At 40.7% G+C, this 26560-nt stretch overlaps 1 protein-coding gene across 7 annotated transcripts in view; it reads left to right on the top strand.

Annotated features, from left to right (window-relative positions):
• The window catches only part of FARS2 (phenylalanyl-tRNA synthetase 2, mitochondrial), a 551313-nt gene that overhangs the window by 339321 nt on the left and 185432 nt on the right, over positions 1-26560 (top strand). The window lies entirely within an intron of this gene.

Genomic DNA, 26560 nt, shown 5'->3' with positions numbered 1-26560 from the left:
TATTGGCCTGTAGTTCTCTTTTTTTACTGGGTCTCTGTCTGGTTTAGGAATCAAAGTAATACTGGCTTCATAGAATGAGTCTGGAAGTTTTCCTTCCCTTTCTATTTCTTGGAATAGCTTGAGAAGGATAGGTATTATCTCTGCTTTAAACGTCTGGTAGAACTCCCCTGGGAAGCCATCTGGTCCTGGACTCTTATTTGTTGGGAGATTTTTGATAACCGATTCAATTTCTTCGCTGGTTATGGGTCTGTTCAAGCTTTCTATTTCCTCCTGATTGAGTTTTGGAAGCGTGTGGGTGTTCAGGAATTCGTCCATTTCTTCCAGGTTGTCCAATTTGTTGGCATATAAGTTTTCATAGTATTCCCTGATAATTGTTTGTATCTCTGAGGGATTGGTTGTAATAATTCCATTTTCATTCATGATTTTATCTATTTGGGTCATCTCCCTTTTCTTTTTGAGAAGCCTGGCTAGAGGTTTGTCAATTTTGTTTATTTTTTCAAAAAACCAACTCTTGGTTTCGTTGATCTGCTCTACAGTTTTTTTAGTTTCTATATTGTTTATTTCTGCTCTGATCTTTATTATTTCTCTTCTTCTGCTGGGCTTAGGCTGCCTTTGCTGTTCTGCTTCTAGTTCCTTTAGGTGTGCTGTTAGATTTTGTATTTGGGATTTTTCTTGTTTCTTGAGATAGGCCTGGATTGCAATGTATTTTCCTCTCAGGACTGCCTTTGCTGCGTCCCAAAGCGTTTGGATTGTTGTATTTTCATTTTCGTTTGTTTCCATATATTTTTTAATTTCTTCTCTAATTGCCTGGTTGACCCACTCATTCGTTAGTAGGGTGTTCTTTAACCTCCATGCTTTTGGAGGTTTTCCAGACTTTTTCCTGTGGTTGATTTCAAGCTTCATGGCATTGTGGTCTGAAAGTAAGCATGGTATAATTTCAATTCTTGTAAACTTATGAAGGGCTGTTTTGTGACCCAGTATATGATCTATCTTGGAGAATGTTCCATGTGCACTCGAGAAGAAAGTATATTCTGTTGCTTTGGGATGCAGAGTTCTAAATATATCTGTCAAGTCCATCTCATCCAATGTCTCATTCAGGGCCCTTGTTTCTTTATTGACCGTGTGTCTAGATGATCTATCCATTTCTGTAAGTGGTGTATTAAAGTCCCCTGCAATTACCACATTCTTATCAATAAGGTTGCTTATGTTTATGAGTAATTGTTTTATATATTTGGGGGCTCCGGTATTCGGTGCATAGACATTGATAATTGTTAGCTCTTCCTGATGGATAGACCCTGTAACTATTATATAATGTCCTTCTTCATCTCTTGTTACAGCCTTTAATTTAAAGTCTAGTTTGTCTGATATAAGTATGGCTACTCCAGCTTTCTTTTGGCTTCCAGTCGCATGATAAATAGTTCTCCATCCCCTCACTCTCAATCTAAAGGTGTCCTCAGGTCTAAAATGAGTCTCTTGTAGACAGCAAATAGATGGGTCTTGTTTTTTTATCCATTCTGATACCCTATGTCTTTTGGTTGGCGCATTTAATCCATTTACATTCAGTGTTATTATAGAAAGATACGGGTTTAGAGTCATTGTGATGTCTGTATGTTTTATGCTTATAGTGATGTCTCTGGGACTTTGTCTCACAGGGTCCCCCTTAGGATCTCTTGTAGGGCTGGTTTAGTGGTGACAAATTCCTTCAGTTTTTGTTTGTTTGGGAAGACCTTTATCTCTCCTTCTATTCTAAATGACAGACTTGCTGGATAAAGGATTCTTGGCTGCATATTTTTTCTGTCTAGCACCCTGAAAATCTCTTGCCAATTCTTTCTGGCCTGCCAAGTTTCAAAAGAGAGATCAGTCACGAGTCTTATAGGTCTCCCTTTATATGTGAGGGCACGTTTACCCCTTGCTGCTTTCAGAATTTTCTCTTTATCCTTGTATTTTGCCAGTTTCACTATGATATGTCGTGCAGAAGATCGATTCAAGTTACGTCTGAAGGGAGTTCTCTGTGCCTCTTGGATTTCAATGCCTTTTTCCTTCCCCAGTTCAGGGAAGTTCTCAGCTATGATTTCTTCAAGTACCCCTTCAGCACCTTTCCCTCTCTCTTCCTCCTCTGGGATACCAATTATGCGTATATTATTTCTTTTTAGTGTATCACTTAATTCTCTAATTTTCCCCTCATACTCCTGGATTTTTTTATCTCTCTTTTTCTCAGCTTCCTCTTTTTCCATAACTTTATCTTCTAGTTCACCTATTCTCTCCTCTGCCTCTTCAAGCCGAGCTGTGGTGGTTTCCATTTTGTTATGCATTTCGTTTAAAGCGTTTTTCAGCTCCTCGTGACTGTTCCTTAGTCCCTTGATCTCTGTAGCAAGAGATTCTCTGCTGTCCTGTATACTGTTTTCAAGCCCAGCGATTAATTTTATGACTATTATTCTAAATTCACTTTCTGTTATATTATTTAAATCCTTTTTGATCAGCTCATTAGCTGTTGTTATTTCCTGGAGATTCTTCTGAGGGGAGTTCTTCCGCTTGGTCATTTTGGATAGTCCCTGGCGTGGTGAGGACCTGCAGGGCACTTCCCCTGTGCTGTGGTGTATACCTGGAGTTGGTGGGCGGGGCCGCAGTCAGACCTGATGTCTGCCCCCAGCCCACCGCTGGGGCCACAGTCAGACTGGTGTGTGCCTTCTCTTCCCCTCTCCTAGGGGCGGGATTCACTGTGGGGTGGTGTGGCTCGTCTGGGCTACTTGCACCCTGCCAGGCTTGTGATGCTGGGGATCTGGCGTATTAGCTGGGGTGGGTAGGCAAGGTGCTCGGGGGCAGGAGGGGCAGGCTTAGATCGCTTCTCCTTAGGTGATCCACTTCAGGAGGGGCCCTGTGGCAGCGGGAGGGAGTCAGATCCGCTGCCGGAGGTTTGGCTCCGCAGAAGCGCAGAGTTGGGTGTTTGCGCGGAGCGAGCAAGTTCCCTGGCAGGAACCGGTTCCCTTTGGGATTTCGGCTGGGGGATGGGCGGGGGAAATGGCGCTGGCGAGCGCCTTTGTTCCCCACCAAACTGAGCTCTGTTGTCAGGGGGCTCAGCAGCTCTCCCTCCCTTTGTCCTCCAGCCTTCCCGCTTTCCGAGCAGAGCTGTTAATTTCTGACCTCCCAGACGCTAAGTCGCGCTTGCTGTCGGAACACAGTCCGCCCGGCCCCTCCGCTTTTGCAAGCCTGACTCGGGGGCTCTGCTTGGCCGGCGAGCCGCCCCTCCGCCCCGGCTCCCTCCCGCCAGTCCGTGGAGCACGCACCGCCTCGCCGCCCTTCCTACCCTCTTCCGTGGGCCTCTCGTCTGCGTTTGGCTCCGGCGACTCTGTTCTGCTAATCCTCTGGCGGTTTTCTGGGTTATTTAGGCAGGTGTAGATGGAATCTAAGTGATCAGCAGGACGTGCGGTGAGCCCAGCGTCCTCCTAAGCCGCCATCTTGCCGCAACTCTGCTTTCAGATTTTAAAGTCAATGTATGCATACTTGCACTATTATATAACCTAAATGGCTGTCTTTGTGTAATAAACTTAAGAATTTCTGATGAGCAGCTAGGATTTGATCACTGAAAAATATAAAATACTTTGTAAATTATAGATCACAGAGAGCTGTTTCCTAATTATTCACTTATAATTAGTATTTATTGATATATTCTGTGTTAGCTCCCTATTGCTGTCACAACGAATTACCACAATAATCTAGCAGCTTAAAACAGTGTCCTTTCTTAGTTCCAGAGGTCAGAAATGCAGAACCAGTCTGAGATTGGGCTGAAACAAAGGTGTCAGTGGGGCTGGTTCCTTCTGGTGGCTCAAGGTGGGAGGGAATCTGTTTCCTTGCCTGTGAAAGTTTATAGGGCTGTTCTTATTCTTGGATCATGGTTTCCTCCCACATTGCCTTTTCCCCTCTCCTTCCCTCTCTGGTCACATCGCCTCTGAAATTTTGTCTTCCTCTCACAAGAAAAGAAAAGGACCCTTGTGATTACATGGAGTCTACCAAGATCATTTAAGATAATCTCCACACCCCAAGATCCTTTCTTAATCACATCTGTAAAGTTCTTTTTTTTTTCATGTTTGTTTATTTATTTTGAGAGAGAGAGAGAGAGAGAGAGAGAGAGAGAGAGAGACAGAGCACGCACAGGGGAAGGACAGACAGGGGGAGAAAGACAATCCCAAACACGTTCTGCCCTGTCAGCACAGAGCCTGATGTGGGGCTCGAACCCCCAAACTGTGAGATCATGACCTGAACCGACATCAAGAGTCAGATGTTTATTTGTTTATTTATTTTTTCAATATATGAAATTTATTGTCAAATTGGTTTCCATACAACACCCAGTGCTCATCCCAACAGGTGCCCTCCTCAATACCCATCACCCACCCTCCCCTCCCTCCCACCCCCCATCAACCCTCAGTTTGTTCTCAGTTTTTAAGAGTCTCTTATGCTTGAGAGTCAGATGTTTAATTGACTGAGCCACCCAGGAGCCCCTGTAAAGTTCTTTTTGAATGTAAGGTAACATGTTCCCGGGTTCCAGGGATTGGGACGTGGGCATCTTTGAGGAGCCATTATTCAACTTACCATGTATACCTTTATGTATCCCATTTTCATCATGGAAGGTATAATAGAGCAGATTTTGTGTTTAGATAAGTGTGATGCAGACAGTACCTGAGTGTTAGCAGTTTTTACCTATTGGTGTGGAACAGTCATGTTCGTATATATGCAAGGAATGAGACTCATTTTGTCACTTAATATTTTTGGCCTGTCTTCAGAAGAATATTTAACATGATCATAATACTGTGCAAGACTCTTCTCCGAGGGGAGGGGAGGAATGTGGCGGGGAGAAGGTTTGCTGGCAGCTATTGAGTACGTGGCTTGTCTGGCTGGGAAACCTGGGAGCCATTTGGGAATTGTATTGTGGAGGGCTGGAAGGCAACAGAAATTCCTTTTCTTTCATCTCCCTTGAAGCCATCCAAGATTATGTTTTAGGCTCTCAGCTTCTCTGGCATCTTCCTCTGCATAGTCTTATAAATCCATCTATCTATCTCACCATGATGGCTCTCTTCTAGGGACTAACAATGGTCTGATTTGTATCACCCCAAGACCCCCTCTATGCCACTCTTTCCTGAATACCTTCACAACATTGTGTGTGTCTAGTAAGTAAGAAACGCAGGTTATAATGTGATTTTGATTTTTGGTTTCTATTTTACATGGTTTGAATTACCTGCTTTGTCTGTTATGGCTCTCCTTCCCCAACCTGGATCGGTGCTTGAAATAATGTGGATGAACAAGCTGGTGGTTTTATCATACAAGTGTCGTCTCATTCTGCACAAGAGATCTCTGTCCCACACTCCAGCTCCCCTTGCTGGGCTGACTCTGGCATCTGGGCACTGGTTGTGTGTACACCTGCCAATGCCTCGAGGTGAAATTTGCCACTTCAGTGCACTGAGTGGAAAAGTCAGCAAGCCAAGTTTCAGCAATGTTGGTTGTTATGTTTTCACCCCATTAAGGAGTTTTATCGGCTCTCTTTTGTGGGCACAGGCTATACTTATTCGTAATCCTGAGTAGTACTTCATACACGTGTCATTGCAGCCAGAACAGGTGAGAATCATGGGCTGCAGTGTGCAAGCCTATTGCACTACACCCTATGTACCCTATGTAAGAGCTAACAACAGTCACACTCCAAGCTTAACAGTCATTGAGGCCTTACTCTATGTCCGTTATTCTAAAGACTTAACATGCCTTCGTTTAGTCCTCTTAATAACCTTCTGAGTTTAGGTACTGTTGTTCTTTCCACTTGACAGATGAGGAAACAGTAGCCAAGTGGTCACTGTGTGTTATGTGTTAGCACATGTTTATTCAGGGCTTCGAAGAGCCGTTTCCCAAAGTTCTATCCTGAGTGTAAAATCCATAGGTTGATTCTTCACAGCTAAAGGATTTAAATTTTTCTAACAGATCCAAAGATTGGTGTATAGTTTATTGAAAAATAAAGCATTGAATAAATCATCCAGGTTATTAACTTACTAGTAACAAGCTGCTTGTGTTAATGCTTCTCAAACTTCAATGTTCAGATGAATCACCCAAGGAACTTATTAAAGTGCAGATTCTGATTTAGTATGGCTAACATGGAGCCTGAGAGTCTGCATTTCTAACAAATTACCAGACGATGCCGATGCTGTTGATCCATGGACCACATTCTGCAGCTGCGTAATGATGGGCAAAGTCATCTTACTTGTCAGAGCCTCAGCTGCCTCATCAGTAAAATGAGATAATAAAGTGAGATAGTCTGACCAGGTGATTAAACTCACTTCCTCCTCTGATGCATTCTAAATTTCTGTTTAGTATAACTATTACAACAAATTATGATTCCTTTGCACAAAACTTGAAACTCTCCTTCTTGCCTTTGATTTTGTTACCATAAATTTCAGGTGCAGTACTGTAACACTTTTGTTTTTATGACCTGCCAGAGGTCTTCCTGCCTTCTTCTTTGCCCTCTTTTTTCTTCTCTTCCTTCTTCCTACCTTCCCTTCCCTCCCCTTCTCTTCCTTTCTTTTTTCTCTTCCCTTCTGTCTTTCCTCCCTCCTTTCTTCCTTTCTATCTCCTCTCTCTCATTCATTCATTCATTCATTCATTGTATTTGTCAATGAGACGAGACTGTATAAATAATCTCACACGGTTTAAATGTGTATTTAAACCGTGCTCTAGTCAGAGATGTGTTTGTGTACTTTAAGTAAATTATGAAGAGAAGCTGTCAGTACTTAAATTAGAAAACATACAATCCAAGATGTGAAGGATGAGGCTGGATGTACACAAAATGTGGTGCAGGCACCAGCAGGACCTTGACTGTGAAGTTCATCTGTGAGGTCAATCATGGATAGACACCTGAGGGAAAGTGTGTCACAGTTTGTCCTTGCTCTCCCTGTAGTACCAAGCATCAGCAGGGGATGCTGGGTTATATGAAGACTGGTAGTTTCTAAAGGCTAGGGTTGGCCATTTTCCCTTATTGATGTCTTCCAGCAATCATAGTTCAGTGGCCCACATGTTGTACATTAATTCATTAAATAGCTTATAATACTTGCCATTTGTTGAGTGCTGTGTACAGGCCACTGGACTAAATATTTTGCTGATATTATAACTTTCATTAACACAATCTAATGGGGTGGGTACAGTAAACTGGTTTTATAGGTGATGAAACTGAGGCTTGGAACCACCAAGTAGCTCAACCATAAGGACTCTAGTAGTAAGTGACTGAGCTAGGATTTTGTCTGCAGTAGACTCCAGCGAGCTCCTGATACTGAACTAGTGAACTCTGTTGTCCCTAGACCAAAACACTATTCTGGAATCAGTAAGATGAAATTGACAGTTTCTGACATCAAGTTGTTTATAGTCTGGAAGAAGAGACAGAATTATCAAAGATAATAAAATAATATAGAAGTACTATAATGGAACATGTAGAATTTTGCTGACACTGACCAATGCATGTGGAGGCTAAAATTTTCTTCTTCCTTTTTTTTTTTTTTTTAATCCTTTTTTCCTAGTTTAATTCTTGAAATCCCTCCATGTCTCTCCAGAATTGTATTAGGACTTGAGCCTGTGATTACATGCTAATCTCCATGGCTTGGACTAGCTCCTAGATCTAGTTCTGCTGTCATTATCATAAATGTTGTCTATAGAGACTTAATGCAGGAGGATGCAGACTTTCTTCATTCTGTCCCCAAATAAATCCAGCTGTGAGAATCCCATCAGCTTTGTTGTGCTGCGGTGATATTAATGGATGTCACAGTTTTTCACTATTTCCATGTGCATTTTTTCCCATCTCACATGTATACAGAAAACACATAACTATTGTTCTTCTTCTAAAAAAGGGATATTTATCCCAGAAGAAACTGCAGGCATATCTCACTTCTTGTGCTGCATTTTATTGCAAATCACAGGTATGGCGTATTTTACAAAATAAAGGTTTGTGGCAACCCTGTGTCGAACAAGTCTATTGACTCTATTTTTCCAGTAACATTTGCTCACTTTGTGTCTCTGTGTCACATATGGGTAATTCTTGCAGTATTTCAAACTTTTTCATTATCATTATATTCCTTAGGTGATCTGTGATCAATGATCTTTGATGTTACTGATGTAAATGTTTTGGGGCACCACCAACCACGCCCGTATAAGACAGTGAACTTAATAAAAAAAAGTGTGTGTTCTGTCTGCTCCACCAACCAGCTGGTTCCCATCTCTCTTTCCTTGGGCCTCCCTATTTCCTGAGATACAACAATATTGAAATCAGACCAATTAATCACCCTATAGTGGTCTCTGTGTGTTCAAGTAAAAAAAAGAGTTACATGTCTCTCACTTTAAATCAAGCTACAAATGATGAAGCTTAGTGAGGAAGGCATGTCGAATGCTGAGACAGGCCAAAAGCTAGGCCTCTAGCCCCAAACAGTTAGCCAAGTTGTGAATGCAAAGAAAAGTTCTTGAAAGAAATTAAAAGTGCTACTCCAGTGAACACATGAATAAGAAACAAAAGCCACCCGATTGCTGATATGGAGAAAGTTTTAGTAATCCAGATGAAAGGTAACCAGCCACAACAGTCCCTGAAGCCAAAGCTGAATCCAGGGTATCCAGACTCTCTTCAGTTCTGTGAAGGCTGAGCCAGGTGAGGAAGCTGCAGAAGAAAGATTTGAAGCTAGCAGAGGTTTAAGGAAAGAAGCCATCTCCATAACATCAAAGTGCAAACTGTAAAGCAGCAAGTGCTAACATAGAGGCTGTAGCAAGCTATCCAGAGAATCTAGCTAAGATCATTAATGAAGGTGGATGCACTACACAACAGATTTTCAGTGTAGACCAAAGAGCCTTCTGTTGGAGAAAGATGCCATCTAGGACTTGAATAGCTAGAGAGGAGAAGTCAGTGCCTGCCTTCAAAGCTTCAAAATACAAGCTGACTTTCTTGTTTACAGGCTAATGCAGCTGGTGACTTGAAGTTGAAGCCGATGCTCATTTACTGTTCCAAAAACCCAGAGCCTGGATGTTAGCACATCTGTTTATGACATGGTTTACTGAATATTTTAAGACCTCTCTTGAGACCTACTGTTCAGAAAGATCTTTTTCAAAATATTCCTGTTCATTGACAATGTACCTGGTCACCCAACAGCTGTGATGGAGATATATGATGAGATTAATGTTGTCTTCATGCCTCCTAACACAGCATCCATTCTGCAACTCATGGGTCAAGGGTTAATTTTGACTTTCAAGTCTTGTTATTTAAGAAATACATTTTGTGGGGCACTTGGGTGCCTCAGTTGGTTAAGCGTCCAACTTCAGCTCAGGTCATGATCTCACAGTTCGTGAGTTCAAGCCCTGCCATCAGGCTCTTGGCTGTCAGCACAGAACCTGCTTCAGATCCTCTGTCCCCCTCTCTCTCTGCTCCTCTCCAACTTGCTCTCTCTCAAAAATAAATTAAAAAAAAATACATTTAGTAAGGCTGTAGCTGCAACAGTGATTCCTCTGATGGATCTGAGCAAACTGTATTGAAAGTGTTCTGGAAAGGATTCACCATCCCAGATGCCATTAAGAACATGCATGATTCATGGGAAAAGATCAAAGCATCAACATGAGCAGAACATTGGGAGAAGCTGATTCCCACCCCCATAGATGACTTTGGAGGGGTTTAGTACTTCAGTGGAAGACGTAACTGTAGATGGGGTGGAAAGAGCCAGAGAACTGGAATTAGAAGTGGAGCCTGAAGATGTGCCTGAATGGTTGCAATCTTGTTTTCAAACTTGAACAGGTGAGGAGTTCCTTCTTATGGATGAACAAAGAAAATAGTTTCTTGAGATGGCATCTACTCCTGGTCAAGCTGCTGTGGGGACTGTTGAAATGACAACAAAGGATTCAGAATATTACATAAACTTAGTTGATAAAACAGTTGATAAAACAGGGTTTAATAAGATGGACTCCACAGAAAGAAGTTCTGTGGGTAAAATGCTATTAAATAGCATCACAAGCTACAGAGAAACTGTTTGTGAAAGGAAGAGTCAATCAATCTGGCCAACTTCATTGATGTCTTATTTTAAGAAATTGCCACAGCCACCCCACCTTCAGCAACCACCACTCTGTTCAGTCAGCAGCCATCAACATGAAGGCAAGACCCTCCACCAGCAAAAAGATTACAATTCATGGAAAGCTCAGATGATGGTTAGCAATAAAATATTTTTTAATTAGGCATATACATTGTTTTTTAAGACCTAATGCTATTGCGCATTTAATAGGCTACAGTATAGCATAAACATAACTTTTGTATGTACTGGGAAACCAAAAAGTTCATTTGACTTGCTTTATTGTGATACTTGCTTTATTATGGGCACCCTGAACTGAACCTGTAATATCTGGGAGCTATGCCTATAATAGAGGTAGATGAAGAAATGGGGGACCTGACCATCTATACAACCTTTTATATGTGCTCTGTAATCATCGTTGACTGCAATATGAGGAGAGATGCAGTGAGCAAGAGAATGGACAAGTTTGTTTTGGGAATATAGTGCTTATATGTAAAGCATTTATATCAGAGCCTATCACATAGTAAGTGTTTCATCCAGGTTAACTATTATTCATATTTTTACCACCACCAATATTATCACCACCACTACCGTAACTACTATGAAACACACTATTCTCAGTGCAGCGGCTGTAGTCCTCATGATTCCTGACCCTTCCTGCCCATAGTTCCCATCTTTAGCTTGCTTTGGCAACATTAGTGTTATATAACCCTACTTGTGGGATGTGAGGATGTTTCATTGACCTGTAGTCTATGGAATCCTCTGGACTGTGGCCCCGTGTTTGTATTGGAGCCTCTATCATCAGAGGCCTGTGGATTTTTGACTGTTTTTTTGCTATCGTTAAGGCAGGGGTCTTGTGATGCACTTACATATTTCAAAAATTGCTACCACAGTTTTTTTTTGTTTGTTTGTTTGAGGCACTTAAAGAAAAAAAAAAAAGAATGAGCCCATCAGTGTCTTCTTCCACAGCTTTCTCATAGCATAGATTAGAAGAATGTGTGTTATGTGACCTTTATATGTACACACATTCAATATCCATATTACATTTTCTTGGCTATTAACCTTGGAAATATACAAGAACTTCCTATTTATAGACAGCACATTAGACTTTAAATCTTGCCAACATCCATAAAATCTGACAAATTATGTGCAATATATTTTGAGAATTAACTGACTAGAGGAGGTTTTGGTATTTCTGTCTCTGGAAACTGAAGGGTACATTAGTACTAAACAGAATCATCTAAACTGAATACTAATCGTTGATGGATCATAAAGTTAAAAGTTACAGTTTTACTAAATATTTCATTATATATATAAACATAAAAATATAAATTAAAAATTTCATTATATATATATATATAAATGATATATATATTTCAAACCATCACATTGTGTACCTTAATTATATATAATTTTGGTTTGTCAATTATAACTTCATAAAGCGGGGAGAAAAATGTATAGTTTTAAGAGGAAATCATCAGAATAGAGACCAGAAACAAATATAGTTTTGAAGGAATTGTCATAGAAAGAAAGAACATGTCAATTAAACAAGGATGAGTCGGTCAATGGGTTTTTTTTCTCAGGTCTTAATATAGGGAGTGATTGTTACAAGATTGAATTAGGGATGCTTCTGGCTTCAACCAAGAAAAACCCAACTCAGGGTAGTTAAAATAAGAACAACAGCAGGCATCCCTCAGTGATGCCAGGGCTCTAGAACCTTGAATGCTTTTTCCCCCTTAGACTTGAAGGATGGTGGCAGGAGCATGGAGCCTCCCCTCATACAACAAGGTCCAGAAGCAGAAAACAGAACACTTTTGTTTCCTTTTAAGTGTGAGGAGAAGTCATCCAGAAGTCCTTAGCAGAGTCTTGTCACCTCATTTTCAAGGCAGTTGGAGTGGTCTGTGATGGCAACTTGTTGTTTTCTGATATTTCTACTGAGCTCATGTCAATAAGGCTTATTTTTCTGCATTACTTCACTAACTGTGATACCAGATGTGTACAATTAGGCCCTGTAGGCAATGCTGTCTCTTATTACCACAGGCATTTCTATGAATAAACAGTCACTTATGAAATGGGATGATAAGGCAGCTAGAAAAGCTATTCCAGCCTATAGCCTACCTTAAGCTGGCTAATGCTTGAAATCATCCCTTAGAGTTTGATCCCAAGTCAAATGTGAAATGTTCCTTTTGCCTAGAACGTGCTGTGCCTACTTTTCATAGAACAACTGGATGGGGCTCATGGGCATGTGTGGCTGTATTTCAGATTGAGCATAGAAAATCAGGGTCACCATGGCATATCCAACTATGTTAACTATCTTGGCCTAAGGGGAAAAGGGCTGAAATACTAACCTCAAAGCCACTCAACCTAGGAATGAGATCCTGAGAGTTATCAGAAACATAACAAGTGTTGATTAGAACCAATTCAAATGGAAAACCCAAGATATATATTAATGTTCTGGGAACCAAATTAAATCCAAGTAGTTTACCTTATTGAATTCTTAGTCAAGGAAGGTAAGTGAGGTTGTTCTGTGTCTTTAATTTATTTCATCCTGCACAATAGGAAAAACAGGTCACTTCACTGATGCAATTAGAGGTGGGCTCTGCTCCTTTACTCAAAGGGTTAGAGGAACATTTGGGTTCATCTGAAATGTTAGGACTTACAGTCAGCCTGTGTTTAAATAGAGAATTGAGAATTACTTTGTGATCACATTACTGCACAGCTTTTCAAACTTTGTGCCTTTATGTTGGCATTTTGTTATGTGTAATCTTGTGATCTTGGAAATGAAGAATGGTTAAAGTAAGCAGTAATTTATATAGTAGATAGCTTAATTATTCTTTCTCTCACTTGGCTGAGGAATGAATCAAATGTTTTCTTTCAGTATGAGGGAAGAATTTATTTTCTAAAGGGCCTCCCTGTGAGAGTTATAAATTACAATTATAGGCCGTGATTCACTATGAAAGATACTGAATGATAAATACATGACCCCTGTAGAGCCCATTTGGCAGATTTTGAACTCCAGGTTAACTGCTTTTTGAGAACCAAGTAAGTGTATTATATTTATTTTTATTTATTTTTAAAAGGACAAAATATTCTAAACATACATCTATTTCTTGATTTGATTTGCTAATAACATGACTGTGTGCCCTCTTTCCAGCTAAGCTGCAGCCTTCCTCCCTCAAAAGCGCTAAGGTTTTACCACAGATTCTTTTAGAGAATGAAAGCATCAGAAATGCAGTTGATAACACCTAGCCCTCCCCGATGACATTCTCCTTCCTGCTCTCCTCCCCAGAGGTGACGCCTGACTTCAGTTTGATATTTACCATTCTCACGTTACATGTGTATATTCAAAAACAGTTTGTAGGGTTGTTTCAAAATGCATACTAAGTGACCAAAATAGTTAAAAAGTAGAAATTCAGAGAGATTTTATGAGAAATTTGATGAGTGGATTCTAAAAGGTATATAGAAATACAGAGGACCAGGAATAGCCAGATAACCAAAGTGGAAGCCTTTGCTTAATCTGATGTCAAGTTCTTTTATTTTTTTATTTTTATTTTTTTTAAATATGAAATTTATTGTCAAATTGGTTTCCATACAACACCCAGTGCTCACCCCAACAGGTGCCCTCCTCAGTACCCATCACCCACCCTCCCTTCCCTCCCACCCCCATCAACCCTCACTTTGTTGTAAGTTTTTAACAGTCTGTTATGTTTTGGCTCCCTTCCTCTCTAACCTTTTTTGTTTTTTCCTTCCCCTCCCCCTTGGTCTTCTGTTAAGTTTCTCAGGATCCACATAAGAGTGAAAACATATGGTATCTGTCTTTCTCTGTATGACTTATTTCACTTAGCATAACGCTCTCCAGTTCCATCCACGTTGCTACAGAAGGCCATATTTCATTCTTTCTCATTGCCACTTAGTATTCCATTGTGTATATAAACCACAATTTCTTTATCCATTCATCAGTTGATGGACATTGATGTCAAGTTCTTTTAAAAGCTGCAGTAATTGAGAGGGTGGCACTCAGGCAGGGTGGACACAGAGGCCCCCAGAATGCAGTGATGAGCCCAGAAACACACGTGCCCTGTAGGACAGACAGATCAGAGAAGCCTTTTGTGCAAAGTGGAACAGGGAAAATTGAGTGTTCATATGGAAAAAATGGAACTTGACCCCAGGTTCCTAATTATCAAAAAGTGAATTCCAGGGGATTTGTAAATCTAAATGCAAAAAGCAGTTTGCTAGCTGACGGACTTTGAAACAGTCATTTTAGCAGGAGTGATTCTTTGTTTCTCACTGGAGTAGACTGGACTGGGGAGATTGAGCTAAATGAACTATGGTAATGTAAAACTAAAACCAAATCCAATGTATGATCTCAAAAGTTTTGAAATGTATATTTATTTAAAGTGGTCTGCTTAGTTTTTTTGTAAACCCTTTTATCAAATAAAAGAGGTTTCCTCCCATTTCGAGTTTGCTAAGAGCTTTTATCATAAATGACTACAAATTTATCAATAAATGGGATATATATATATTTCAAATGTTTAGAATTATGTAAATTTATATTTTACCAATATATTTAAAAGCAATCTCATAATATTTTGGCTTTATTCTGTTAATATAGTGACATATAGTGATTGTGTTTTTGCATGTTAAAGCCTTCTAGTCCTGAAATGAATATGGTTGGAATATATGGTCTTTTTAATAGATTTCTGGATTTCATTTTCAGATATTTGTTAAGGATTCTAAATTTGTGGATGAGGGATGAAATAGATTTCAGTTTTCGTTCTTACCAGGTTTTGATGTTAAGATTATGCTATCCTCATAAAACAAATTAGTTTTGTTTTGTGTTTGTTTGTTTGTTTGTTTGTTTTGTATTCTCTGAGAGAATATTTTGAAGATTGACATTATTTCTTTCTTACGTGTCTGATCCAGTTTATCAGTGAAGTTATCCGGGCCTGGAGTTTTCTTTGTGGGAAGTTTTTAACCGCAGATTAAATTTCTTAACAGTTCTTAATGCTATTCAGATTTTGTTTTATTTTGTGTCAGTTTTGATAAATTGTATTTTTTTCTAGAAATTTGTTTCATCTAACTTCAAATATATTGGCATAAAGTCCTTTGTAATATTTTCTGCGGGATCTCTCCTGATCCGATGGGGGCCACCAAATGTAGGGTGCCCCGATCCAGCGGAAGCCAGCAGTGTGGATGGTGAAAGAATTCACCCTAAGCACAACAAAACAGATGGAAGTTTCTTGACTACACCACAAGGAAGTGGTGGGCAGGGCAAAAAGCAGAGACTGTCTGCCACTGGGTAGTGGCTGGGAGCTGTAGTTAAAGGGGGAAAGTGAGCAGGTGTGGGAAATGGAATTTTCCTTTTTTGGTACCTGTGGCCAGTGTAAGTAACCCACTAGTCACCGAGGGATTGTGGATATTTTGAGGTGGGTCACCTAATGGGACTGTTTATATTCAGCCAGGGGGCTGAAGTCAGTCACTGTGGCCTTTCTACCTTACTCACGTTTCCATTGTTCAAGTTGGTTCCCAAAAGTGGCCTCTACATTTTCTTATTATCTTGACTTAAAAAAAAAAAACAACAAACTATTTTTAATAATACTCGGGTCACAATGGGTGTGTACATCGTTGCCAAGTGAGATGAATTTGGTAAGCAAGCACCGGGGTTGGCACTGGGGAATTGGCTCAGGACAGAATGAGAAGGCCAGCAAATCCACAGGTGAAGAAGCTTCTTCCTTCAGGCCAGAGGACTACATTAACAGAGGCAGGGCAGGGACAGAGAGGGCCTGCTGGGGCACATGGACAGTTCTCCTGCTTCAGGCTCATGAACCTTTGCTTAGGGCAGTGACAGAAATGCTCATATCATGGAAGGTCAGCATAAAATTATTACATACACACAAAGAAAAAAAATTACAGTGGTTTTCAGCTTTTGGAGACTTCTGTAATATTTCTGTATGGTAAGCAGAAAATATTTTTTTCTTGACCGAAGATTGAAAAGGAAAAGGAAATTAGAATCAAATATTCTAATAAATTCCACCTACATTTGAATTACTTGGGAAATCTCTGTAATGTGTTTATTTTGTTAGAAATGTGAGGAAGTGAGAAGAGAGGAGATCTAAAGTTGGCTTGCATTGTTCGTTTAAAGCTTCAGCAATCTGGAATATTATGGTATGCCCTCTGAATTTCGGTGGAATGATTAAAACCCTAGCATCTCCCTTTTTCCTTTTGTGGACTTTAGTTTGCTTCTTTAGTGATGTGTTACCATAACTTTTGCATCTTTTAAAGGTAATTCAGTTGCCCTCTTCCCAGATACTGAGGATTTCTAGTTTTAGGGGTTTTTTGTCCTTCTCACCCAATTTCCCAATTATTACCTTGTTAGCTGCACACGTGGCACACAGAAAATTGTCCTGTGCCACTTAACCTTTTAAAGGAGAAAAGATAGAATGGAGAATACACTTTGTTAATTTTGGCTAATTTGGCGTCAGAGAAAGTGGTCTCGGTATGGAGCCTCAATGTGGTTGCGGAAGGGGAGAACCTGCTTGTTTAATAGATTCTAGAACTAGGATTAGAAAGGCTGTTGATAGGCTCCTGGAATCGGGGAGCACATCTGCACCGTCCCTGGCAGCTGGGCCTTTCCAGTTCCAATCCACAGAGATCAAGCCTCATGGATAAACTGTTCTTTGCACCAGTTTCTACACATTTCTTTTTTTTTTAATTTTTTTTAACGTTTATTTATTTTTGAGACAGAGAGAGACAGAGCATGAACAGGGGAGGGGCAGAGAGAGAGGGAGACACAGAATCTGAAACAGGCTCCAGGCTCTGAGCGGTCAGCACAGAGCCCGACACGGGGCTCGAACTCAAAGACCGTGAGATCATGACCTGAGCCGAAGTTGGACGCTTAACCGACCAAGCCACCCAGGTGCCGCTCTGCACATTTCTTTATGGAAGAGGCACCTTCATTGCTATGCCACTCTGAAATAATTCTCATTTATCATCTCATCCAGTGATTAGCTTTAGTTCATAATGTAGAAGAAATAAATAGATTCACTGTTTGATTTTTCAGATTTCTCATGAAGATGTGCTAACTTTACACTTAAATGGTTATTCATTTATTATACTTACTTTCACATACTGTATCTATTAAAGGCAAGTATGCAGCCATTAGTATGTAAATTGAACTTGGACACTGAACAAATGAGGTAGAGCCTCCAACATTATTTATTGACCAATTAGTTTTATTGTAATCAGAGGAGAGCCTATAAGAGTGCGTAAAACTACCTGTGATAGGCCTGCATTAATATAAACATGTCGATTTCATTTTGGTCTGATTTAACTCATGCCTGCTTTGTGACATGTGGGTACAATACCTTTATTTCAAAATGGTTTAAGTGCTTACATAACTATTAAATAATAATAGATAATATATGGGAAAGACTGTTGAATCATATAGGAAAGCATGTAGGGAATCCTGCTCTCAAAGCCTCAGAAGTTAACAAGAGGGCACCTTGAGACCCTGATTCGAATTCGCTGCTCAGCACTTTCAGAGGTGGCTGCATCTGGAGCCCTCGGGTAATAACACCCTTCCCACTCCCCTTGCCATCATCTGACTGCCCTCCTGATCAACTGGTGGTTCCAACCCCCACCCGAGTTTTTCTCTCTGCCATCCTAGGAGCAATGCTTGCATGCCACAGTCACTTGGCCTTCTATGAATCACATAAAAAGCACTTCCGCCTCAGATTTACTTCACAGCCACACCCGGGTCATCCGGCTGCTGGGCTTTTCTGTGCACCTCCTCTCTTGCCTCGATCCTCTGTCCTTCTGCCCTTCTGCCCCCTGAATTTCTACCAGCACCCCCCCTCTTTGGCCTTCTCTCTACCCTGTGGCTCTTGCCCAGTCTGCCATTCTGCCTGCATCCCCCAGGCCTCACTTCTTGCCCCTCCATGCCCAGATGGACCCTGAGGTCAGTCAGCTGCCTCCACTGTTCTCTCACCGATACCCACCCCCCATTTCTGCCAACCCATATAGGCAGACCCTTATTCTATGTTAAGCCCCAGATTCACCTGTTTCCTGCTTGAACATTGTTCCCATGTGGAATGTGCCTTACAAAACATTAGCAGAGCAGAACTGATTAACCCCTCTGCAAATGTCCAGTCTCTTACTAGGAGTCCTGGATCTGTGTCACAGCCTCTTTCACCCCTGGCCTTTAACAAGTAACCTCATTTTATCACTGGAAAAAGTAAGGCCATCTTACACGGAATCCCTCATCTTCCCTCTTCTCTACTTCTGTTTTGTTTTTGTTTTTGTTTTTTAATAGTCCTCTATAGCTCCTAGATCTACCTAGTCAGAATCTTTCAGAACAGAATCTAGAAATCTGCTTTTTAACATGCTCCCAGTGATTCTCATGTACCTAACCCTATGAGAACCTCTAGCCAACATTCCTGGGTTGTTTCCCATGGCTCTGGGTTCTTCCCCTTCCCAACCATCATCCATGTATCATGATGTTACTGTCTTGTTTTAACACTTTCACTGGTTCCCCATTGCTTAGAGACTGGATCTGAACTCTTTACATGATATCCAGTCTGTTCACGAATTGTCCCTTCCTATCCTATCTCCTGCCCCTGCCTCCCTCCTGCCCTCTTTCTGATGTCACATAGGACTTCTGTTTTCTGAAGTCAGTCATTCTTTAGTTCATTGATTCCACAACTCCTTGTTGAGTCTGTTTTGACCACGCTCTGCATTTAGCCACTGGGTTTATGACCAAGACAGTCCCTGCCCTCACTGAGATTCCAGTCATACTTTATTCTATTGCTTCTCTTTGAAAGGCCCCTGCCCTCCCCCATTTCTCTTGCTGGAAACAATAAGTAGCTTTTATTGAGTGCTGACCTTGGGCTGTCTTTCAGTTTGTGTAATTTTATTAAATCCCAACCATCTGGCATAGATGCTGTTATCTTGATATCCCCATATTGCAGTGAAGGTGTTTGAAGTTTAGAGAGTCTTAGAGCTGATAAAACTAGACTCTACATTTGGCACCCTGGCCTTCTGACTCTAGAGCTTGAACTTTCCCTTTATGCTCTACTGCTCCCCCTTTAGGCCATGATCGACATTACACCCACTCTGTTCTCCCTTCCCTACACCTTCCCTCCTCTCCTTTATTTTAGTTTTCCACTAAGCACTTTGTTTATTCAGTAACCATTCAACAAAATGTAAGTGTCCTCCCCATACTGCGCTTAATTATAGCATTTTTCACTTTTGCAATAGTTGTCCTGCCTTCTCCTTGCCTCTGGGCTTAGAAGACCCCTAAGTGCAGTGGGTCAAGTCATACTCCTTTTATCTTCAGTACCCAGTGCAGGTTTTCTCTTGGACACTAGCACAATTTGCAGGCCAACAGCAGCATCCAGTAATGTTCCATGAGTGATACAAGGGAAGCGGAGCATTTCCAGTTAAAGTGCGCTTTCTGTAATCTGTGGCTAAAAGTAGCTGCCAGCTAAAATAATAGACAGTAGAAGAAATGTTACATAGTAAAGGTGGACAAGCTTTTCCCTGCAGTGCCTCAAGGGCAGCATTTGTATGTCAGTGGTGCATCTACTGATTGCACGTGCTTATCAGCTACCTTATTAAAATCATAAGGACAATATCTTCCAAAAAATAGGTATAATGTGTGGAGCAATGATATTTGTAATAGAAGGCTGAGAACAACCTACACCTCCATCTAGAAGAGACTGGTTACATGACTTATGGACTGTTTGTGAAAGAAATACTATGCTGCAATGAAAAAGAATAAGGTAGCTCTGTATAAAAATGAGAAATACCGGCACCTCAGTGGCTCAGTCGGTTGAGGGTCGGACTTCAGCTCAGGTCATGATATCACAGTCCATGAGTTCAAGCCCGGAGCCTGCTTCCAATTCTGTGTCTCCCTCTCTCTCTGCCCCTCCCCAATTCGCACTCTGTCTCTCTCTCTCTCTCTCTCTCTCTCTCTCTCTCTCTCTCTCTCTCAAAATAATTAATAAACATTAATTTAAAAAAAAAAAGGAAAAGCAGTAGCTATAGCATGTTCCCATGTGGATTTTGAAAATAAAAATATATGCCATGTGAATATTCCCAAAAAAGCCCTAGAGGAATACAGAAACTTTTTTTTTTCAGTTTTTGTTTGTTTGTTCATTTTGTCCTGTCTGTCTGTCTGGTTTTTTTTTTTTTTTTTTTTTTTTTTTTTTTTTTTTTTTTTTTTTTTTAAGAGAGGGAGCACAAGAGTGGGAGAGGGGCAGAGAATGGCTCTATCCCAGGACTATGGGATCATGACCTGAGTTGAAATCAAGAATTGACCTGAGCTGAAACCAACTGTGCCACCCAGGCAGCCTGAATACATAAACTCTTAACAGTGATTGAATTTGGGGAGAGGAAGGGACTCGAGGTCTAGGTTGGGAGGGAGACTTCATTTTTATTAAATGCCGTTTTATAACATTTGACTTACTTGCTATGTGCATGTGTTACATTTTTGGCAGTTTTATACCTGATGTGATTTTTTGGTAACTTTTAATTTTCATATGAATTCAAATTTAAAGAAGAGTTACAAGAATAGTATAAAAAACACTCTAAGACCCTGTACAGAGACCAACTGTATGTGTATGTACAGTTAATTCTCATTATTTGTGGTAGGCATGTTCTGTAAACTCACCTTGAACACCAAATAGCAAACTGCAGTTCTTGGGAGAATAGAGGATTAGATTCCTACCAGCCTCTGGTCACAACACTGTCATCAATTTATCAGTGGGTGACCTTGCTTTATCTGCATTTCTGCTTTAGATACCTTATTTAATATATAGTTGTTTTATAAACATTGAACTCACGAACCAGCGCTGTCCTCATGCCTCAACGAAGCTTAGCTAGCGCATGTATTTTTGCCATAAGACACATCACAACCTTCTTGCACTTAGGTACTTAGTGCATTTTAGCCTTGTACTCAGGGGCTATTTTAAACAGCAAAAACACCCACAAAAAACACAAAAATAGCAAAAATGTGGCACTAAATAAACTTTCAAAGGGACACTTGTTTATAGTATGAGAGCTGGACCAGGACAGCAGTATAGTTTTTGTTCAGCCTCAGCTGGGAACGGGCACATGGGCACCACTCTGCTCATATCTGCAAATGGCCATGAAAATGCTGCAGGTATTGCAAATACATGGTAGAGAGTAGGCACATTGGCAGAAGCAGAACCTGAATAATGAGCAAATATATATATGTATCTTTAGGAGATACATAATGAGGATTGAATAGTGTTTAATGTGTATACAAGTGTGTATATGTACACACACATATATACTCCCTCTGGTTTGAGATCAAGTAGCCCATACATGCCCTTTCCTCCTAAATGTATTAACCTGTATTTTCTAAGAACAAGAACTTTTTCATACATGATCACAGTATAGTTAATATAAGTCAGGAAATTTCACATTGATTCAACCTCTAACCCACAACCCATATTCAGATTTTGTCAACCTTCCCAATAATGTTTTTTACGGCTGTTTTCTTCCTGGTCCAGGATCCAATACAATTAATAGTTGCATTTAGTTGTCAAATCTCTCTGGTCACCTTAAATCAGGAATAATTTCTCAGCCTTTATGTTTCTTGACCTTGACATTCTTTGAAAAGTAAAATAAGTTGCGTAGTAGAACAGGCTTCAGTTTGAATTGTCCAAAGTTTCCTCACGATTGGATTCAGGTTGTGTGTTTTTCACAGGAAGACCGCAACCAACATGTTTGGTCCTTCTCAGTGTGTGGTATCAGGAGAAGCACGATGTCCATTTGACCTCGTGTTAGTGGTGATCTCTGATTGCTAGGTTAAGGTAATACCTGCCATGTTTCTCTAACCAGAAAGGTACTGGTTTTCCCTTTGTCAGTAGTAAGAAAGTTATTTATGGGGTGATACTCTGAATCTCTTGTGTCTCATCAGAATTTCACTCCTTCCTTCCTTCCTTCAGTTATGCATATAAAAAGGACTTGTTTATTTTATCCAGTGAGTTGCAATCCTTTGCTTAATTTTTTTTTGAACCTCTCATTTCTCAGATTTGGCACTTCAGTCTGCTTTCTATGTCCTTTTGGTGTGTCCCTGTGATTCTTAGACAACTTTTATATTACCTGGAGTGATTAGAAGTGTCCTATATCTTGATAGCTGGCTCTATGGATGTACATTTACAACTTATACATTTCACCATATGTATATTTTACCAAAGAAAAAGGCTTGAAAAAATGTTCAACTCTACTCAGTGGGGTCTTTTTTTAATCTATAACACTATGGGTGAGTAATTCTGAAACTCTCTTCTTTTCTAGCTTGAGCAAAGAGGTCAATAATACTCAGGATAATGAGAGTCAGGTTTCTCATTGTTGAAGAAAGGAAGAATAGATATGAGGAAAGGAAAGACAACAGTGAACCCTGGTTGCTAAATTCAAATTAGAGGTATTGGTATCAACTCATGGTTTTTTAACTAGTTAATATAAAGTGTGTGTGTGTGTGTGTGTGTGTGTGTGTGTGTGTGTGCGCATGTGTGGGTGTGGGTGTGTGTGTACATGCACACATTTCCCTTCTCTAGCTCTGCCTACTGTGAGGGCCTAGAAGCAGTGATATAGCAGTAGCAGTGAGCAGGCCTGGTACTCAGATTTTACTTTCTAAATACCATTGTACCCTAAAAGGAAGCAGGGTTCTTTGTAGAAACAAAAACTGAATCCATGGTCAGAGCAGGGAGAATATGAGATGACCCTGGAATATGTCTTTGAACTTGATGAGTTTTTATTATATATTTTTTTCTTCACAGTCATTTGTGAAAGACTGAATTACATTCACTTTTTCCATTAAACTGCTTCCTCAGTCTATAGGAAAGCAAAACTATGGAGCCTTTGTTAAGCGTAAATCCAGAAAGCAGAATCCACTAATTAACATCCTGCAGTAGCTTTGCAGGAAAAGATAATGTGCACTGTATCTTTCATGGAATCCTCTTGCAGCAATTAATCTTAGTTGCTGTTTCCTGAAATCTGATAACATCCATTCCATTTGTAGGCATCAATAGTGGTTAACTCCTCTGGTGACTGCCCGGCATCTTCTTCCTCAGCACATTTGGTGCTGGTGTCCAAGAGCAAGTATTCAGCCAGGACCCCAGTATGCCTCCTCTCCAGCATATCAACAGCACCCCGGGCTGTGGCCGGTTCTCACTGGGCAGGGTGCCCACTACCCTGGGGAGGCTACTCTGGACAGTGGTGAGACTGCGCTCAAACAAAAACCTGCCTTTCACTCCATGTGCACATGGCTGTAAAGAAACCTGCGTGCACAGTGTGGGGAGAAGTGACTTCGTTACCTTTTCGATGTAAAAAAGGTATTTAGAAGTGAGATACAAAGATAAAACATAGCAAGACATGACCTCTGGAGCCAGACTCCCGGATAAGTCCCAATTCTCCTACATACTAGTAGGTGTGTATACATACGTACATATATACATACATGTATACACAAAGATGTACATACAAAGATTTTTCTGGGCTTCTCACCTATAAAATGGGAATAATATCAATTTCCACCTGTAGGGTAATGTTGTTGTTGAGGATCAATCAGTTTAAATATGTAAAATCCTTAGCACAATGCCTGACGTAGTATTATGTAAATCTTAACTATTAGAACTGAAAAGGTCCATGTTAGCATATTAAATAATGTATCTTTTTAAATGTTTATTTATTTTTGAGACAGAGAGAGAGAGGAAACAGGGGAGGGGCAGAGAGAGAGGATCTGAAGCGAGCTCTGTGCTAGCAGCAGCAAGCCCAGTGCAGGACTCAGAACTCATGAACCATGAGATCATGCCCTGAGCTGAAGTCAGCCGCTCAACAGACTGAGCCACCCAGACACCCATTACATCATGTGTTTAAATGAATTCATAAAGTGCTTGTGTACAAAAACCTTTTGTTTGGGCCCTGTTAAGAGTTACTTGAATCTACTTTAAGGTAAGAGCAAATGTATGAAAATAAAAGTTTTTTTAATGTTTACTTATTTTTGAGAGAGAGACAGAGACAGAGTGCAAGCAGGGGAGGGGCAGAGAGAGAGGGAGACACAGAATCTGAAGCAGTTTTCAGGCTCCATGCTGTCAGCACAGAGCCTGACCCGGGGCTCAAACCCACGAACTGCGAGATCATGACCTGAGCCAAAGTCAGATGCTTAACCAACTGAGCCACCCAGGTACCCTGAAAACAAATTTTTTTTTTGAGAGCTCTTACTTTTTACCAGAATGACTTTACCCAAAAAAAAAGGAAAAATAATGAGATTTTAATGCCTTTTCTCTGGATTCAGCAGAAGGCCCAAGTTGTTTTTCCCCCCTAAGCCATTGCTTTTATTTTGCCCATTCGGACATTCTTTACATCCTGTGTGGAGGGGGTGTGTGCACCCGATAGACTGAGAACAGCACCGTGTGTCTTGTTGAGTCACTGATGACTTCTCTGTGGTTATTTCTTTTCTGCAAACAGATAAGTAATCACCATGACAGCATTGTCACTCACTGATGATGAAAGTAAGACTTACATATACCTGCAAATCTACTTAGAAATAAAATAGTGTTTTTTTTAAAATATTGCTCTCCCATTTGAGATCAAGGACTCATCCTTTCTCTATATATCTTTGGTTTTGGTTTTTGTTTTTTGTTTTTTTTTCCTTGAGCCCTTGGTTTCATCTTCTTTTTCTTTGCCAGAACATAGGCCCCTTGGGAAGAAAGGGTGGAATTTCAGTTTAAGACACTTTCATTTTCTGGATTGTGTTACCCCCATTTTTCTTCTGACAAAACTGAGGCTGCAAGGTGTTTCTATTCTGTTGTGGTCCAGGAAGACAACCACACAGAAACTAAGTAGCCCTGTCCTAGTAGCTTCACCTATCAAAAGCTTAGATACCCAAATGTCGGGTAGCATTGTCCACAGTGGAGCCCTGCACCACATACATAAGCTTTCTAAACCTCAGTTGCTTCTGTGAAATGGGCATAATATCAGCACACCCCCCCACACACACACACACACCTTACATGAAAGGAGTAGTTGAGACCTTGCATGCGAAATCCCTTTGTGTGCTGGAGTGGTATTGGATAGTGCTATAAAGATGTAAATTATCTGTATGCTTCTGTAGACTGTAGACCATTTTGCATGATGTGCAAATTGAGAAAACTATTTTCCGGGAGAGGACTTCACCCTCGGGGTTCTAGGTAGTCCTCTTCACTTGCAGAAAGAGGACTGGTTTCTATCTCTGTTAAGATTCATAGGTATATTCAGTATCTGCCAATATGTGCACTTAATGGAGGACACAGGTTGCCAAAAAACACATTTGTTTAGTATAAAGGATAAACAGAACCATTGGGAAAGTTGTCTGTTCACTGGTTCTGGAAAGTTCTCTCTCACTGTGCATAGAATTATTAAGTCAAGTCTTTGGAATCACAGCAGCATGGCAGAGTTTATAGGAAGCCACAAACGAACACGGGTTTTGTATTGAAGCTTCGCAGCCTAAAAGTGTGAAGGATGACAGAGGGGATGATCCATTTTCACACTGGATTTGCAACATCAATTATTCACCAGCGATTTATTGAGAGGCTGGTATATGCCCAGCAATGGAGATGGCTTCTGCCTTAGAAAGCACCCAGTGCAGCTGGGGAGAGAAAACCAATGCACAGGAAGCGATTTCATGCACATGCGAATGCTCTCGTGACTAAGAATGCAAAAGGAAGTTAAAACAAATAAAAAACAAGGAGTAATGAGGGTGGACTGTAGTCAGCAGAAAAGTGGATCTCAGAAAGCTTTTATATGGGTTCTGTTTTGCTTTTTATTAGAAAAACAGAAGTCAGTCATCTGCCTGGTCTGCTAGCGCTGCTGCCGAAGCGGCAGCGTTTTGTTGCTGAACGGTGTCCCACAGGGCGCCGTCTCTCAGCATGGCGCACAGGCAGTTGCCCAGTCAGGTGTGTGTGCGAGAGGTTGGGCGTGCTTATTTGCTCTGAGCTCTGGCACCTTCCCGCAGCTGACAGCTGCTTTGTGAAAATTGCCACTGCCGTTAATGCGTAATAGGGACAGAGAAGAAAGAAGGATGCGGTTAGAAGTCCCGCTTGTGCTCGTGGGGGCATGGGGTGGTTTCTGCTGAAGTTGCTGGGTGCTTACTTCCTGAGGCACTTTACATGATTCCAGTAGGTACTTCCAGTTCAGATTGACCCCATGAAGGCCACATCAGAACCAGAACCAGAGGCTGATATTATTACTACGAATAATGAATAACCTTTAGTAAGCATTAATGTGCCCACCATGACAATGCTAAGTACTTTTTGTATATTTTATATAATCTTTATGAAAGCACCTCAGAGTACTAAGAGTATCCCCACTTTATAGATGAGGAAACTGACATTTACAGAATGTTGAAACCTGTCCTAAGTAACACAACTATCAGATTGAACCCTATGAAATTGCTTTTAGGAGAGTCAAGACCCTCAATCATTAGCAATTTCACACGG

This window comes from Prionailurus bengalensis, chromosome B2, assembly GCF_016509475.1.
Source record: "Prionailurus bengalensis isolate Pbe53 chromosome B2, Fcat_Pben_1.1_paternal_pri, whole genome shotgun sequence".
Lineage (NCBI taxonomy): Eukaryota > Metazoa > Chordata > Mammalia > Carnivora > Felidae > Prionailurus > Prionailurus bengalensis.
Note: the sequence above shows the minus strand (reverse complement) of the source record. Positions and strands in the feature narration are given on the sequence as shown.